At 41.1% G+C, this 16,233-nt stretch overlaps 1 protein-coding gene across 3 annotated transcripts in view; it reads right to left on the bottom strand.

Annotated features, from left to right (window-relative positions):
* Positions 1-16,233, bottom strand: part of DLGAP1 (discs, large (Drosophila) homolog-associated protein 1) — a 517,051-nt gene that overhangs the window by 144,250 nt on the left and 356,568 nt on the right. The window lies entirely within an intron of this gene.

Raw genomic sequence — 16,233 nt, 5'->3', positions numbered from 1 at the left:
AATAAAGAAATTAAAAAAAAAAAGAACAAGGAAGAAATAAAAAACTTCCTGGAAAAAAAAGAAAATGAACACACAACAAACCCAAATCTATGGGACACAGTGAAAACAATCCTGACAGGGAAGTTCATAGCATGACAGGCCTATCTCATGAAACAAGAAAAAGCTCAAATAAACAACCTAATCCTATAACTAAAAGATTTAGAAAGAGAAGAAGAAAAGTTCAGAGTAGGTAGAAGGAAGAAAATAATAAAGATCAGAGTGGAAATAAGTGACATAGAGACTAAAAAATAAATACAAAAGATCAATGAAACCAAGAGCTAGTTCTAGGGAAAGATAAACAAGATTGAAGGACCTTTAACCAGACTTATCAAGAAACAAAGAGAGAGGATCCACATAAATGAAAATCAGAAATGAAAGAGGCAAAGTAACAACTGACATCACAGAAATACAAAGGATTGTAAGCAAATGCTATGAACAACTATGTGCCAACAAACTGGACATCCTTATGAAAGGCCTGCACAAAATGGACAAATTCCTAGAAACATACAATCTCTTAAAACTCAATCAGAAAGAATCAGAAAACCTGAAAAGGCTGATCACAACAAGTAAAATTCAAGCAGCAATAAAAAATAAAAAACCTCCCAGTAAACAAAAGTCCTGGACTGATGACTTCACAGGCGAGTTTAACCAAGCAGTCAAAGAACTAACACTTACCCTCCTAAAAAAATTCCAAAAAATTCAAGAGGAGGGAAGATTTTCAAGCTCTTTTTAGGAGGCCAGCATTATCCTAATTCCAAAACCAGATAAAGATACTACAAAGAAAGAAAATTACAGGCCGATATCGCTGATGAACATAGATGCTAAAATAGTCAACAAAATATTAGCAAATAGGATCCAGCAATACATTGACAATATCATACACCATGACCAAATGGGATTTATTCCAGGAATGCAAGATTGGTTCAATATTCTCAAGTCAATAAACATGCTACATCACATAAACAAAAAGGGTGAAAATCACATGATCATATCAATATATGCAGAAAAAGCATTCAACAAAACCCAGCACCCATTCATGATAAAAACTCTCAACATACTAGTAATAGAGGGATCATTCCTCAACATAATAAAGGCCATATATGCAAAGTATGTTCATACTTTTAAGGTTGCTGTATTTTTCTTGTATACTATAAGGGGAATTTTGGGAAACAAACAAAAGCATAAAGGAAACCCCATTAAGACATTCCTTGGGGATTGTCCTATTTTTTTGATAATCTCTACACAGTGCATGTGGGTTTGGGCTAGGTGGGAGGGAGGGGGTCCATAAATTTCCTGATACTGCATACAAGATGGAATGTGCACATGTGCACTGTTTGGGGGTGAGGGTTCATACCTTTCATCAGCTCCTCAAAAGGCCTTGTGACCTAAGTAAGTAAGTAATTAAGTAAATAAATACTTAATCCTTATTAGCCAATTTTTGGCCTAATCAAAGAAATCTTTTAAATTTACTTAATATAAAAGAAATTAACTTACACCCCAATTAAAAAAAAAGAAAAGAAATTAACCTGGATATTCAGCTCTCTTGACAGAAGGCAGTTGTTACACTCATCCCCGCCCCCTGCTCAAGTCAAGGAAAGGAGCAGAGGCCTTTCACAAGGATGCCCAGGAAATGTCTGTTTGGATTTCTGACATGTTTTTACATTGACATATCCAGAAAGGATCCTCTGATCTTTCCTCACAAAGCTGCTTCTCTGACAGTCCCCCAGTTCTGGACCCAAACCCTTTCACTCTTCCTTTCACAGCCCACATCTGACCCATTCACACCTCTAAAGGCTCTGCCTCCAGAACAGCCGCGGCGTCTGACCACTGTCCCCCATGACTGCTCCCAGTGCTGCCACCAGTCCCAGCTCTCACTGCCGCTCCCCTGGAATACTGCCATAGCTTTCTCCTTGATCAACTTTAGTTTCTCCTCGAAGAGCAGTGGGAGAAATTCCTTTAAAATGCCACGCCTCCTAAAACCTTTTAATATCTCCCCACCTCCACCTCTCTCAGTAAAATCCAAAGTGCTCCCATGGCTTCCAGGCCCATCATCAGTCTGGCTCCATTCCCTTGGGGACTTTCCTCCACGGTTCTCCCCTTGTCCACCTGCTCTAGCCACACGGCCTTTGTGCTGTGCCTCAAACACATCAGGTGCCTCCAGGACTTTGCACTTATCACTCCCTGCCTGAATCTTCTCCCCCTGACGGCTGCAGGCCTCACTTGCTCACCTCCTTCAGGTCTTTACCCAAATGTCCTCTTCTTGGTGTGGCCTTCCAAGGTCACTCTATTCGAAGGGCACCTCCCCTGCTAATTTTTTCCTTTCCAGCACTTATTCACATCTGACCTACTCAATACCTATCTATCTTTTTTTTGGTCTACTCATCAAGAATGCAAGCTCCAGGAGGGCAGGGGCTGCTATAAATTTTTTTTCACTGTGGTCCCTTAAGTGCCTGGATTAGTGTCTGAGGAACAGCAAATATTAAATACTTGTTGAATAGGTAAATAAGTGAACAAACAAGGATGCCATAAGCATTTAAACTTTTCATTTCTAACTATACACAGCTCCTCCATTCTCCTTTGAAGGGTAAGGCATCCCTGGCTAGGTCCCAGGTGGTCTGTGAGTACTGCCTGCCCTCACACTCCCTTGTCTGGCTGTACTGCCACCTTTGATCCTTCTCTAACCATGACAGCATGGAAGGTGACAGCAATAATACAGGAAACTTATCAGCTTGGACTTAATATATAAATAGGAGACTTTGTGTAGTTGACAATATGCATTATTGTGATACATGTTGGAAGCTTATTTCAATTATAGGCGCTGCTTCATTTTTTCTGAACTCAGAATGCCAATGTTACAAGTATTGCTCCTAATACCTTGTTGAACATGACTGTGGAAGTGGGTAGTGATGCCTGAGGATGGGTCCATGAATAAACAACCTAGGATGTTCCCTGTTTGGCATTTACATTATGCTGAATGTAGTAGGTCCCTCTAGGTTTAAAGAGCTCCTTGCACTTGGGAATTTTATGTGGGGCAGGAAAGACTGACATGTAATAATAGGGCTGAATCGTCCACATGGGATCACACGTGGCCACAAAGGCATGGTTTGGCGGCTGCCTCTAGAGGGCAGAGTGCAAAAGTTGGCAGAGACTCCACCTAATTATCAAGGTAGCTGCCTGGCTGTGAGCTACTACCCAAGGTATCCAGCAGCAGAGGAAGTTCTGCCAATGCTCCACACACAGGATCTGGCTAATTTGATAACATATGGTGGAGAGAGACTGCATCACTAATTTCCTCTCCCACCATGACTGACTTCTGCAAGTCTACTGTCGCCTTATCTCCCATTGTGAGGACTTATGCATTCATTCCCATGCAATGTAATCAGTATCATAAAGCTTATCTTAGAGATTATAGAATGACCCAATGAAAATTTACATATTGGTAAAGTAAGAAAGCAACTTCAACCAATTTTTCTTGTTAATTGGCCAAATTGGCATGACTCTAATACTTGGACGTATGTAAAGTAAGAAAGCAACTTCAACCAATTTCCCTTGTTAATTGGCCAAATTGGCATGACTCTAATACTTGGTGGACGTATGTAACCGGCCAGGATTGGGGATTACAGAGTGATCCTAAGCAGCAGAGGTATTAGATGTCAAGAGAAACCAAGAATAAGTTCCTAAATCCTTTAAAGCAGATAAGGGTTAATTTTCTTTCTTTTTGTTTGTTTGTTTTTTACAGGTGGCTAAGATAGATATTCATTAAAAAATATTTTCTGTATTATCCATACCTATTTTCTCAGGGTTGCATAGCTTATTGAGTACCAATGTGGTAAGGAGCAGGTTTTCGGTCAGGTCTGCCTTTTCTGGGTATTTCTGGCTGCTCTACCTCAGCGAGACTGGGATCTGATTACGACTGGTGGGCCTTGGAGAGTGGATGTTATGATGATGGAGAGGGAAGAAGATGGAGGGGGTGGCCAATGGGCTGTCCCTTCTGCTGGGGTTTCTTCACAGCATTCCTTTGGTCCCTGAAATTATTCCCTTTCTTACAGTATCAAGGGTGACCAGCAGATTCAAATGACAACTATTATATTTTCTATAATTTATCATGCTATTTAAAGAGTAGAGGTTTGTTTGTTTTTTAAATAAAGGAGCACAAAAACATTAATAATATATTTAAGTAATCATTTAGATTTACTGTAGTTATCTCCAGGGCCCAGGTAATGATCATGGAAGGCAGACAGAGGCCCTCCAAGCTGTTTTCACAAGACGTAGCTCAGCTGCTTACGGTGTAGCTGGTTGCTACGGGCAACCACTTAAATAAGCTCAGGGAAGGTCCAGGGGGTCGAGTAGCCCAGGCATTTCATGAATTTACCTTATTTTGGGGAAACAGAACAAATAAAGAAAACCTAAGGTTTTTTCCCCCTAAGGGTCACTTCTCTCTCTTGCTAATACTAGGAATTTCCTCTGCCTAAGAGAATTTTTTTTTCAATACAGCCAGTGAAAGAAGAATAGGAAGCATGATCATAACCTACCTTCTAAGCAGCTCAGCCAATCTCAAAATATTCAACAATGAAAATAAGGAGGAAATTTCTAGCTGTGATTTAATATCACCATAACTGTAAATTAAAAGAAACAAAAACAAACAAAAAGCCACCTATTTTCACAATGGCCCTAGTTTATTTTCCTGATAGTAGATTGTTTATATTTAACCCGAGTGGCAGACTCTTAGAACCCAACCCTGATTTTGAGAAATTGAAATGGCAGGCTTTATGGTTATATATCTTTTGATTTTGGTGACTATGAATGTATTTCACTTTATATCATGCTTTTTACTTAATTTTTACTCTCTTCAAATGATTGAGGGCTTTGAGGTCCTAAGCCTTTATGTTTATTGAAATTACTTTAAAATTCTTAGCTCATTTCTGTACTATTACATAAGATTTATAATCCAATAACAATTGTGATATGTGGTAAATATGTTTCCTTATAAACTAAGCCTTTTTGCCTTCATACATTTGCATGAAGAATATTCCCCATTCAAAGAGAAAAGTGGTTACACAAATTATTGTACACGCACACAATGGAATGCTTTGCAATTGTTGAAGATAATTTTTTAAAATATTAGTCTACATGTACTTGTATAAAACAATGTTTTAAGATATAATTTTAAGTGAAAAGAACAAATTGTAGAACAGATTTTTTTTGGTGTGAACAATTACAGTACTTTTAGTCTAAGGTAAAATACCTAATATTATTTTGAAAGTTATAAATAATTGTACAAAATTGTTTTCATTACTCTTGTTGGCACTTAATCACATATATGCAGTAGAGACAGAGTCTTATATTTCTCTTGTCTCCTTCAGGGAATGTAGCAACATAAAAACTTTGATTTTTCTGGAAAGTCTCTTTCTGTCTCACTCTTAATTCTTGATTAAGAGTGAGACAACCTGCATCCTAAAACTTGCAGAATATTTTAAGCAAGTCATTGCTCTTCTCTGGGTCTCCATCTCCTAATTTGTAATATCACAGGGTTGGAATCATCTGTAAGGTTCCTTCTAGTTTTGCTTCTAAGATTTTTCTTTCATCTTATATCTAAAGAAAGACTACGTAAATACAGTGCTCAGTGGTATACAGATAAATGTTTAAAAAACTGCCTCTTTGGGAGCAAAAAACTTTGACTTGTAGGGTTTGTTGATTTCCTTGATGTAAATATTCCCATCATAGCCAATATCAAGGTACCAGGGTGACAAAACCAAGAGTGAAGTTGGGAAGAGATATTGGCTCTTATTAGCCAACTGCACCCAGACAATGCGGCTGAGTGGATCCTTTCAATGAAGAAGAGCGCAGTCTCAGGCTTGATGAACATGGCCAGCTATTTTAACCCCTAGCTTCTCTCACTCTAAAACACAACTTTTCTTCACTGAGTGGAGGGGAACAAGGGAAACAACAAAATAAAGTGGTTCTGTCTTGGCTTTTTAATTTTGGCCTCTCCAGGCATGAGCTCTCAGGTTAGTAGCCCAGTCTTCCCAATGCCTGTATCCACAGCAGAGTGTCCATCTCTTAAAATCTGGCACAGGGATGATACTACTGAGGTGGAGGCAATTTCATATGCAGTTGGTAACCTGGATCTATGCCTAGTGCTCTCAGCTCTGCTTTTCTGGTGAAAGAAAAGTGGTCCAAAGAACTAAAAGAAGTTTCTGAGCTGGAAGTCAGAAATGATGTCCAGATGGTGAAGACAGTCTTGTTCAGGAAGAAGTCCCCACAGTTCTGTGAGGCAGTGGGAGGAAGAAAGTTGGGATGGAAAGCAAAAAGCTGGAGCTTAAGACCCAGCCCCGAGCCTGGCTCTACCTCATGATGCTCAGAACCAGGCAAAACTCTTGGTTTATCTGTGAAGTGTTGGTTAGTTTCAATTCTAAATTCCTTCTGAGACCATTGGGAGGACCAAATGAGATGCACTGAAAACACTTGATAAACTGTTATTTACAACTACAGGCCCAGTGCACGAAATTCGTGCACGGGTAGGGTCCTAGGCCTGGCCTGAGATCAGGGCCGATCTTCTCTGGCTGCTGGCAGCCGGCCCTGCCCCCTGCTGCTAGTAGCCCTCTGTGTATGGGGCAACCAGCAGGGCGATCAGGGCCCTGGTGCCACCCACATCCGCTGCCACCCACCCCCGGTTCCCAGTTCCCCATTGGGTGATCGGAGCCTGCTGGTCGGGGGGAGGGACCATGAGGTTGGCCATTCTGCCCACTCACCGGCCCCGCCCCTCACTGCCGCTGGTTGCCTTCTGTGTGTTGGGCGACTGGCGGGGCAGTCGGGGCCTGTAGGGTCGGGGCAGCTCCTGCGTTGAGCATCTGCCCCCTGGTGGTCAGTGCACATCATAGCTGACCGGTCAATTTGCATATTATACTTTTATATGTATAGATTATTTAAATAACAGTTTGAAAAATAGGCTTGGAAGAAAATTAAAATATTACCAGTTGTCAGGTTAGATGATCATGTCTATTTCCTCCTCATTGATGTGATTGGTTGGGTTCACAGATAGAGTGACAAGTGGTTAATGTGATCTTTGAAGAGGATGCTTCTTCAATTCTTAAAGGACTAATTGTTGCTGGTTTCTTAGAGCCACTCTCCTCCTCCTCAGAGAACTAGAAAGAACAGGTATTCCCCAGAAGAACTGAGGGAAATATGCTAATGTTCAGAGTGGATGACAACACGAGGGATGGCTGCATAGATATTTTTAACACGCTAATGTGTACCTGCCAGACTGAGTCTCCAGGTGGGCTGGCAATGCCAAGTAGGGTTGAGATGGAACAGGGAGCTTTCCAACGAACCACAGATTCAGAAGCAGAGGGAGGGTAAAGAGTCTGAGCGAGCACAGACACAGCCAAAGGGTGCCGGGCAGATGTGTGATGACAAGCCAATTCAACATCTACGGTTTAGAGCGACCCTGAGAAGCTACTGTTTAAGGCACCTTAGGCATATATAGGAATTGTGTAATGGTGAATTAGCGTTCATTCAATATCTCCTCAGGGCTGGGCCAAGTGCTTCACAAACATTACTTCAGATAGAGTTTGAATTCCCTTCGACATGAGAGACAGAGAAAATAAAAAGTGTGTGAGAAGGCTGTAACTTCCTTGAGAAATGTTTCCACACAGAGCTTCCAAAGTTCTAAGGAGGAAGGAATAACAGTCAACAGGGAGAGGTTAAATTTGAGAGGAAGACTGAAAAGAATAGACTCCCCCCGCCCGCCCACTCTTCTCTCCCATTGGATTGTAAAATATATTATCCTAGGACAGAGCTTCCAAAGTTCTAAGGAGGAAGGAATAACAGCCAACAGGGAGAGGTTAAATTTGAGAGGAAGACCGAAAAGAATAGACTTTTTCCCCCCTACTCTTCTCTTCCATTAGATTGTAAACTGTAATACTAACTACTAATATACCCCAATCCTTAGCACATAGGAGGTGGCCAAAAATTGTTTTAATAGAAATAGCTAACATGTGTGAAGCACTTACCATGTGGTAGGCACTATTCTAAGTGTTTCACATATGTAATCATATTGAATCTTCACAATGGCTCTTGAGGTAGGAAATATTATCACCCCTGTATAACTGATGAGGAAATTGAGGCACTGAATGGTTAAATGATTTCCCTACAGTGACCCATTTAGAAATGACAGAGCTATGAGGTAACCTCACCTCAGAGCATGCGCTCTTGAGCAACATGCTACAGAAAACCTTTGTTGAGTGAATAAATTAATAGGAGATGGCATTTCAGGGGTACAGGGTGGGAATAGCACAAACAAGGGCCTTGAGGTATTATTATTGCTGTTCACCAAATATAGCCAGTACTCCATTTTCTGGGCATATGGTAGTATTGCACTTCTTTGTCTCTTTGAAATTAGTGTGGCCTTGTAGACGGCTTTAGCAATGAAATGCAAAAGCTATGTGTACAATTTCCAGGAACTAGAGCTCAATTCACCACATTCTCTTTCTCTGATTCAGTAACCATGGAAGCACCTATTTCCTCTGTTCTGGGAATCAAATAATTACAACGAGCAGAGCCTCCTTCCAATTCATAATGGACCCATATTGTGAGCAATAAATGAACTTTTGAGATTTGAGGATTACTTATTAATAGTGTAACTAACCTAGCCTATCATGGGTAGTACATAAATTGGTACCAAAAATGGAGTAGCCATATTACAACAACAATTAAAATACCCTAAAATATGTAGCTATGATTTCAGGATATGGTAGCAGGCAGCAAGGTAATTGTTATCAGAGGCTGGTAACATGTTAGACAGGGGTGAAATCACTTGTTTACAACAACTTGGAAGTAGGTGATGTGACAAATGAATTTGTAACTCTAGGGAAAGTAGTTGCAAAACACAATGTTAATAGCATGTGTTGGTTGCTATTGGTCGCCTTCAACAAGGTGTTTTGCAGTTTGAAATAAACTCAGAAAAGAACTGGTTAGATTGCAAGTAGAAATGAAAGGGAAGAAGGAGAGGCTGGACATCTGTGGATTTGCAGGATTGGAAAAAACAACTGGCTTCAACCCAGCTTATAAAAGGTAACTGTGCTCTCTGGCTTCTCTGAGTCCATATATTCTTCTGAATTCTGCTCGACTATGCCAACTGTCAGGGTAGGTTCTTTCTTAAACCTTGCCCATTGCACTAACTGCCAGGGGCTGGACCTTCTTGGACGCTGGGTGGTAGACGGAGAAGCCATGAGAAGTTGTGGATGTATAAGAATGAGTCCATATTGTAGAAGCTAGTGGCCATATAGCCAACAGTCCTTCACAACAAAGTCCTACACAGGTAGCCACACACTGGCTTATAACAGATACATCTTTCCCACATAGTAGCATTGGCCTCTGTACTCACAGCCTCATATAATAGCAGCACCTGAGCTCTCCACTCTTGCCTCTCTGGCCTCTCCCCTCTCTCCAGCCTTTTCTGCACTCCTGCACTCCTCTCTCAGCAGCACCAGTACCACTTAAACAAAGGAGGCCAGTCGCTAACAGTGACATCAATCATTTGGGTTACAGAAGAGCACGCGTGCGCAGTATACCGTGAGATTGTTGTGTCCTTGCACCTGTGTATGGCATCTTAGCCTTGAACATTCTGATTAAGATTCCCATGTTTAGAGTGGCCTTGGCCGTCCAGCGTACTATCAATAAGACCTTTCACACTCTGTTGCCTTGACTATCCGGCATCTCTGGCATGGTTCCACAGTAACATGAGAAGATCTTTGAGTGATGAAGACATGATGGAAACTCATGGCAAGATTCCAATCAAGGATATGGCCACCTCACCTCAAAGAACCACAAAACTAGATTAAAAGACATGGTAATAAGATTAGTCCTACAATGTCTCTTGGGCTCCAAAGAGCATACTTTCCCTGATGGGTGCTTTGGACATGATCAAGAAGGATTATAGAAACAGAAGGCTCTCCCAGAGCAGAGAGCCAGGAGACATGAAAACAATGAACAAGGAAGTTGCTCCCAGGGAGGAGAACTGCAGCCTAATCAGAAACATTCCCTCCCCAGGGTAGAGGCTAAACATTTTACCCAGTGGGATTGCAAAATTGAGATGGAGCAGTGACCACTGTTGTCTCCCATGTTCTTGATGTTGAGTGGGAGTGTTTAGTGTGTATGTTTTGTCCTTGTCCTGCCTTATACGAGGTATATTGGGTGTGTGGGAAGAAGACAGTTTGTCTTTGTGGGTCACAGGTCTCCAGATGCAGGGGAGCCACATCTTGACCGGGTGTTGATACCATTCCCTGCTACACAGACTATCGCACGTCACCCCCAGACCAAAAACTGTGGGATGAAGAGAGGACCAGGACAGAGTGTTTGGTTTTTCTCCCTTTGATGGTGGTGGTAGGGCATGAATATGTTGTGCTTGAAGGAAAGAGAGTGAGCCAAATATTTGGCGTCCAGGAGATAAACTTTGGTAGTCATTATTGCTACTTGCCAAATAGTGTTTTATGTGTCCATGTCCTGAGTGCATGGGAAGATTGCCTTCTCTGCCCTCTTTGAAGATACACACTGCCATGCCACTAGCTTTTGCCCATCAAATGGGAATGGAGGTGACCTGTCCCACTTGCAAGTGGAAGCGTTAAGATCCTGTGCACTTGTCCTGGCTGGGTGGTGGTGGGAACCTTTGTTGATGTGGTGTGTCCATACCTTAGTTCTGGTTGACCTTGGCGAGCAGAGTTCCAAAATGACCCAAGATGGACATGTAGCATGAGCAAGAAATAAAGTTTTGTTGTGAGAAGCTTCTCTGATTTGGGAGTTGTTTTACGCTGCCAGCGTAATCTAGCCTATCCTGATTAGCATAGTCCTAAAGCCAGCAAAACAGGTCTCAAGCACAATTAGTAGTTCCATTTGATTTAAGCATAGAATGCTCAGAAGGGGACAGCAAAAGAGAAGAGCTCAAAGGAGGGTGGAGTCTTCTTGTGAATCTCTTACTGCTGTTGAGAACTACATACATAGACAAAATGGATTCAGAGATGAGTTCTCAGTAACCTGGTAGAAAGTTTATGGAAGGAGTAGTTGCAAAGAGAGGCAACAACTCCAAAAGTGGCAGCAAGACAAATCAGTCAATTGCAATCATTCAAATGAGAAAGAGTGAAGTTCTAAAGATTGAGGAAGTAGAAGTGAGTTGCAATGGTTCAAGACTGAATTTAAGAAACTGGTAACTTGGTTCACAGAAATGAAAGAGTCAGGGAGAGAAGTGATGTACTTCAGCGGTAGTGAATTATTCGGGTGCCTGGAATCTCATTTTCTTGCATGCTTAGATTAAAAATAGAGGATCAGTGTACCTGAGAGGAACACAGCGCTGGTCTTATACTGAAGACTTAAACTCCATGGGATGGAAAAATCGCACCCAGAGACATGGGGCTCCTTACTTGTAAGGTGGGGGAAATCGCATGTGGTGATTAAATGGGAAAACAACAACAACAAAAAGGAATGTAAAGCTGTTAGCTCTCAGTCAGGCACGCAGAACCTTATTCAAACTTAAATCTTTCTGTCATGTTTCCTTCTCTCTAAACCAATCTGAATTTTTCATTTGTTTTTCACCTCCTTCAAAGACTCACACGCAGTTTTTCCCTCTGAGGTCATGATCCTTGCAGGTACAGTTCAATCCACACAGGTCTCCTTCCCAAATTGGCTTTCCCAGAGCACTTACATAGCAAGAGGCCAGCGTGGGGTACAGACTACACTATTACCCACACCCACTTCATAAAGAAGGAGGAGGTTTTTAAAAACAAGGCATGGCAATTAGGGGCTGAATATAATAGGCAATTTCTCATTTCAGTTTTGTATGTTTTGTTTTTAACTGGGCTTATTTCTAGCAGGGGGTTGAAAGGTATTTAGATAATCTGTCTATGAGCTAGTGAGTTTCCATGTTTTAAACTTTTAAAAAATTTCTTATGTTGGAAGGGTGGGGAGAGTTGGGTGAATAGAGGATAATAGAAGAAAATACATGATAAGTGAAGGATGGGAAATTGTCCCGAGTTTCTATCTCTGCAGATGTAAATGCATAATTTTGTAGTGTCGGACTGTGTTATTTTGTTCTTCTGCCCACTGTAAGGAGCATTTGCTATTGTATGTTACAGTTATACTGAGGAACAGGTAGAGAGGAATGGCAAAACATTTGGGGAAAGTGGAGAATAAAGAAAAACAGAGACATTTCATACACTAAGGAGAACAGTAGACTGATACACATTGCTATGTTCTTAAATATGGGGAACTCAGATAACCCTCAGGGAAAAAATCCTCATGCTCCCATCTTTATGGGAAGAGAAAGAACATAGGGAGCCCTAGGTGGGTAGAAAGGGCATGTAGAATGTGAGGAATCGGCAGAGGACACAGTGCGTCTAGAGAGAAAAAGGGAAGAAATAAACTTAGAAAGCTAACCAAAAAAAGGGACCCTACAGTTTGGGTTCTTGCTATAGAACTGACTCATTTTAAATCTCCAGAATTAAAGGCGAAGGAGAACATCCTGTGTATCTCTTCTCAAATTTTGTCATTTATCAACACCACTTCCTTTTGTCTTCAAATAGTAAACTATTTCTTCTGTGCCTCCTCTTTACAATTGTCCACATCAGTGCTTTTAGATGCCTCAGAGACCATGTAGACAAGGGGTAGCACCCGGGGAGTCGCTGGCCAATGAGAAGCCGTGGCTGTAGCACTGCGTTGGGAGGAGTTCTGAGCCCCAGTGGGATGCTGCTCAGTGGGCAGGGTGCTGAGATCGGCTGCTGCTGTCTGTCCCTGACCTGGTTGGGAGAGTTGTGATGGGAGCCTTGTAGGTGGTGCCGTCCACACTTACAGCCCAAGCCTCTCATTTAATTGGGGTCGGGGCGCACAGAGACATTAATCCAGTTGCCAAAAGCCACAGAGCTATTTAGTCTCTCACTAACTTATTATTATTTTTTTAAAAGTGTCGTATCAGGGAGAGGATGAGATTAAGAGAATTAACGATTCTGAAAATGAAAAACTATCTGCCTCCAAGGCATTTTTGGATTGAAAATAAACCTTTCTGAAGCCTTTTGTTAGACACTTTGTCAAAATTGTTAGGCACCCTGTTGGTCTTCTTCAGAGCCAAACACGCACAGAAGCCTGGGGGCCTTCTCGCCAATTTTAGAGGCTTTTGCAAGTCTGTGTGTCAGAGACTGTTTCTCCCAGGAGGTAAGTTTCCTTCATGCTTGGATGAAGGGGTAAAGAAGAAGGAAGAGATTTTAAGGTGTTATTTGCCTTGGATTAATGGACATTTAACTTTAGCTTTAGAATCTTTTAAATGACAGCTCACAAATGTTATTTTAAAAAATTCTTCCTTTTCACAATATATTGAAAAAAAAAACCACCACAAAAAATCTTATCCTAGATAAGATTTGGACATGGTTTTAACTAATCATGACAGCAGGCAGTAGTTTTAATTTTAGAATAAATGGCATATCGTAACAAATTTAAGGAAAAGAGTTCAGTCCTTTAACAGAGCCAAGCTGGAACTCTGGCCCCCAAATCTCTCCCTTACTTGCCTGAGAATTGACTATTAAACATTCAGAAGGTATTTTTGAAAATAATAATATTCTCGGATGATATGTCATTTAGGTTTATTGTTAGCTAATAATGGAAAAGGAAGGCTAGTGGTGAGGGGAAGGGATTTATTGCGGCTGTGGAAGAGAAGGGAGTGAAAGAAATAATGGTCCTGGGAGAGTAGCTACGGGAGTTTTACAGCCCAGAGATGGAGTTCACTGCCTCAAGGCTGCCTCTGACTCTAGAATGTTCAGCTGACCTTTGGCCTTATGTATCTAAAAATGCAACAACATTAAGTAGCTGATGAAAACCATCCTTATAAGTAAACCCTCAAGATGCCTTTGGAAAATAGCAAAGGAAAAAGAAAAGAGAAAAACAATGTAAGAGAGTGTAGGAGTACCTTCTCTCCAACATTTCTGAGAAGATGGGAGTTGAAAACCTCAAACAAAATGTTGCCCCAATCTCACTTGGCTAATTTTAGTTATCTTGGTTCATGGCTATGAATCATCCCTAAAGCTGTGAATTGCTGAGGAGGAAGGAGGAAAAATTGACTTAAATGTCAGAGCAGTAGGAACAAAAATATAGTTTCTTTTTTGGAGAACTAGAATTCCAGAATATGGGGATCTTTTTTTCTTATGAGGAACTAAATGCTTCAAACTTCTAGAAAAGTAATTATCTCCAGTCAAAACATCATCAAGGAATAAAAGACAGCATTAATTATGAGTGATGTCATATCCCAATTTTTGCCTTTAGAGTGTATTTCCTTTTTCTTCTTCTGTATCTCTATAAGTCCTATTAAACTAGAAATCACTAGTAATCATATGTATTTGAGCATGATGGAAGCTTAATATGCAGACTGTAATGAGAGATGGAGCTCCTAAAGCAGGTGAGGAAGAAATGGATGGAGATAAATATAACTAGGAGAAATAAGTCTGGGGAATGGGAGGGTAGCATAGAAATGAAAGATATATTAGAATGGTCAGATGCTGTCTTGCCTGCTAACGAATAGGCAATCAAGAAAAGGTATTTCCATTTAAGAGGTGCCCCCTAGTAAAATGGCTATTGTTTTGAGTTTCTACAGGTTTAGAGGAAGAAAGTAGAAGTCACTGACTCTGCTCAATGACTAACTTCACTGTCTGAAGTGTGACCCTCTCTACCATCAGCTTAGCCACTGTCTGTGTAGTGGTCTCTTTTTGCTCTTAAAGCTTGTGAGCAGTGAAAGAAATATATGCTAGTTGCATTAAAAAGAGCTATTATGTAGAAGACAGAATGAAGGTCTCTTTTTGCTCTTAAAGCTTGTGAGCAGTGAAAGGTTGCATTAAAAAGAGCTATTATGTAGAAGACAAAATGAGAAAGAAAAACTTCCAATGGCTTGGGAGCTGATTTCTCACAGCTCCCAAGCTCTGAGGAGAGTAGCTGCAAGGTATAATTGTGAACTTGATTTCTGCACATACCCGTCCCTGGCCTCCTCTGAGCACTCTGCTCACGTTCCTTATGGCTCTACTCCTTTATGTTCTCCTCATGCCTGGGTACCACTGTGAACAGCAGCAATCACTGTATTTCATCACCCAAGATGTATAGTGTCATTCAGCTGATGTGACAAATGCATCCCTATAGGTAAACTAATGGGATACTAAGGAGGTGGATGGGTCTCTGGAGGTTGGAGACTCCCACAACTTGGTTTTCATATTAGGAAACTGATATCTTGAAGGTCCAAGTGACTTTATTTCCCAAAGCTTTCCTTCTTTTGCATCTTTTGGAAGATGTCAATGCCATGACTACGACTATCTATTATTATCTCTAGTGGAGAGATACTTTAAAATCCATAGAAAATATTTGCCAGAAGGGTCCTTAGCTAGCCTCATTTCATACCACCTTGGACCACTGCCTTTATTACATATCCAGTTCTTTTCACACTGAGTATATTTAATTTTATGAGCTTCTGTGAACTGTGCCAGAGTACAATAAATACCTGTTTCTGGTTTTCATTTCCATAATCAATTTTTACCTCATGTGGCAGTATTTGTTATGGGGTGAACTGTGTTCCCCACATAGATATGTCCAAGCCCTAACTCCCAATACCTGTGAATGTGACCTTACTTGGAAATATGGTCTTTGCAGTTTAATCAAGTTAAGATAAGGTCACTAGGGAGGGTCCTAACCCAATGTCACCGGTGTCATAAGAAGACAGCCACATGGTGACAGAGGCAGAGATCAAAGTGCTGCAGCTACAAGCCAAGGAATGCCAAGGGTAACAGGTGAAGAACAGAAGCCTGGAAGAGGCCAGGAAAGATTGTCCTCTACAGGTTTTAGGAGTGAGGCTATGCTGACACCATGACTCCAAACTTCTAGTTTTCAGAACTGTGAGATAATAAACTCTTATAGTTTCAAGGTCGTAGTATGGCACGCCCGGGAAATGAATACATGCAGAAATAAAGGCAAAGAGGAGGGCAACTGGAAGCCAAAGGAAAGGAAGAAGAGCTTCCTTTCTTGGGATGGTTTACTCATGTCATTGGTTCTAAGTTTTTTTTATTGAAATGATCCATAGTGGTTTCACATGCTCCATTGAAAAAATATTGATGAGGGAACTCTCCCTGTCCACTTCCTTAAAAATATAACGTAACATGCTATTTAAATAAATTTCCACCA

Source organism: Myotis brandtii, unplaced genomic scaffold (genome assembly GCF_000412655.1).
Source record: "Myotis brandtii unplaced genomic scaffold, ASM41265v1 scaffold276, whole genome shotgun sequence".
NCBI lineage: Eukaryota > Metazoa > Chordata > Mammalia > Chiroptera > Vespertilionidae > Myotis > Myotis brandtii.
Note: the sequence above shows the minus strand (reverse complement) of the source record. Positions and strands in the feature narration are given on the sequence as shown.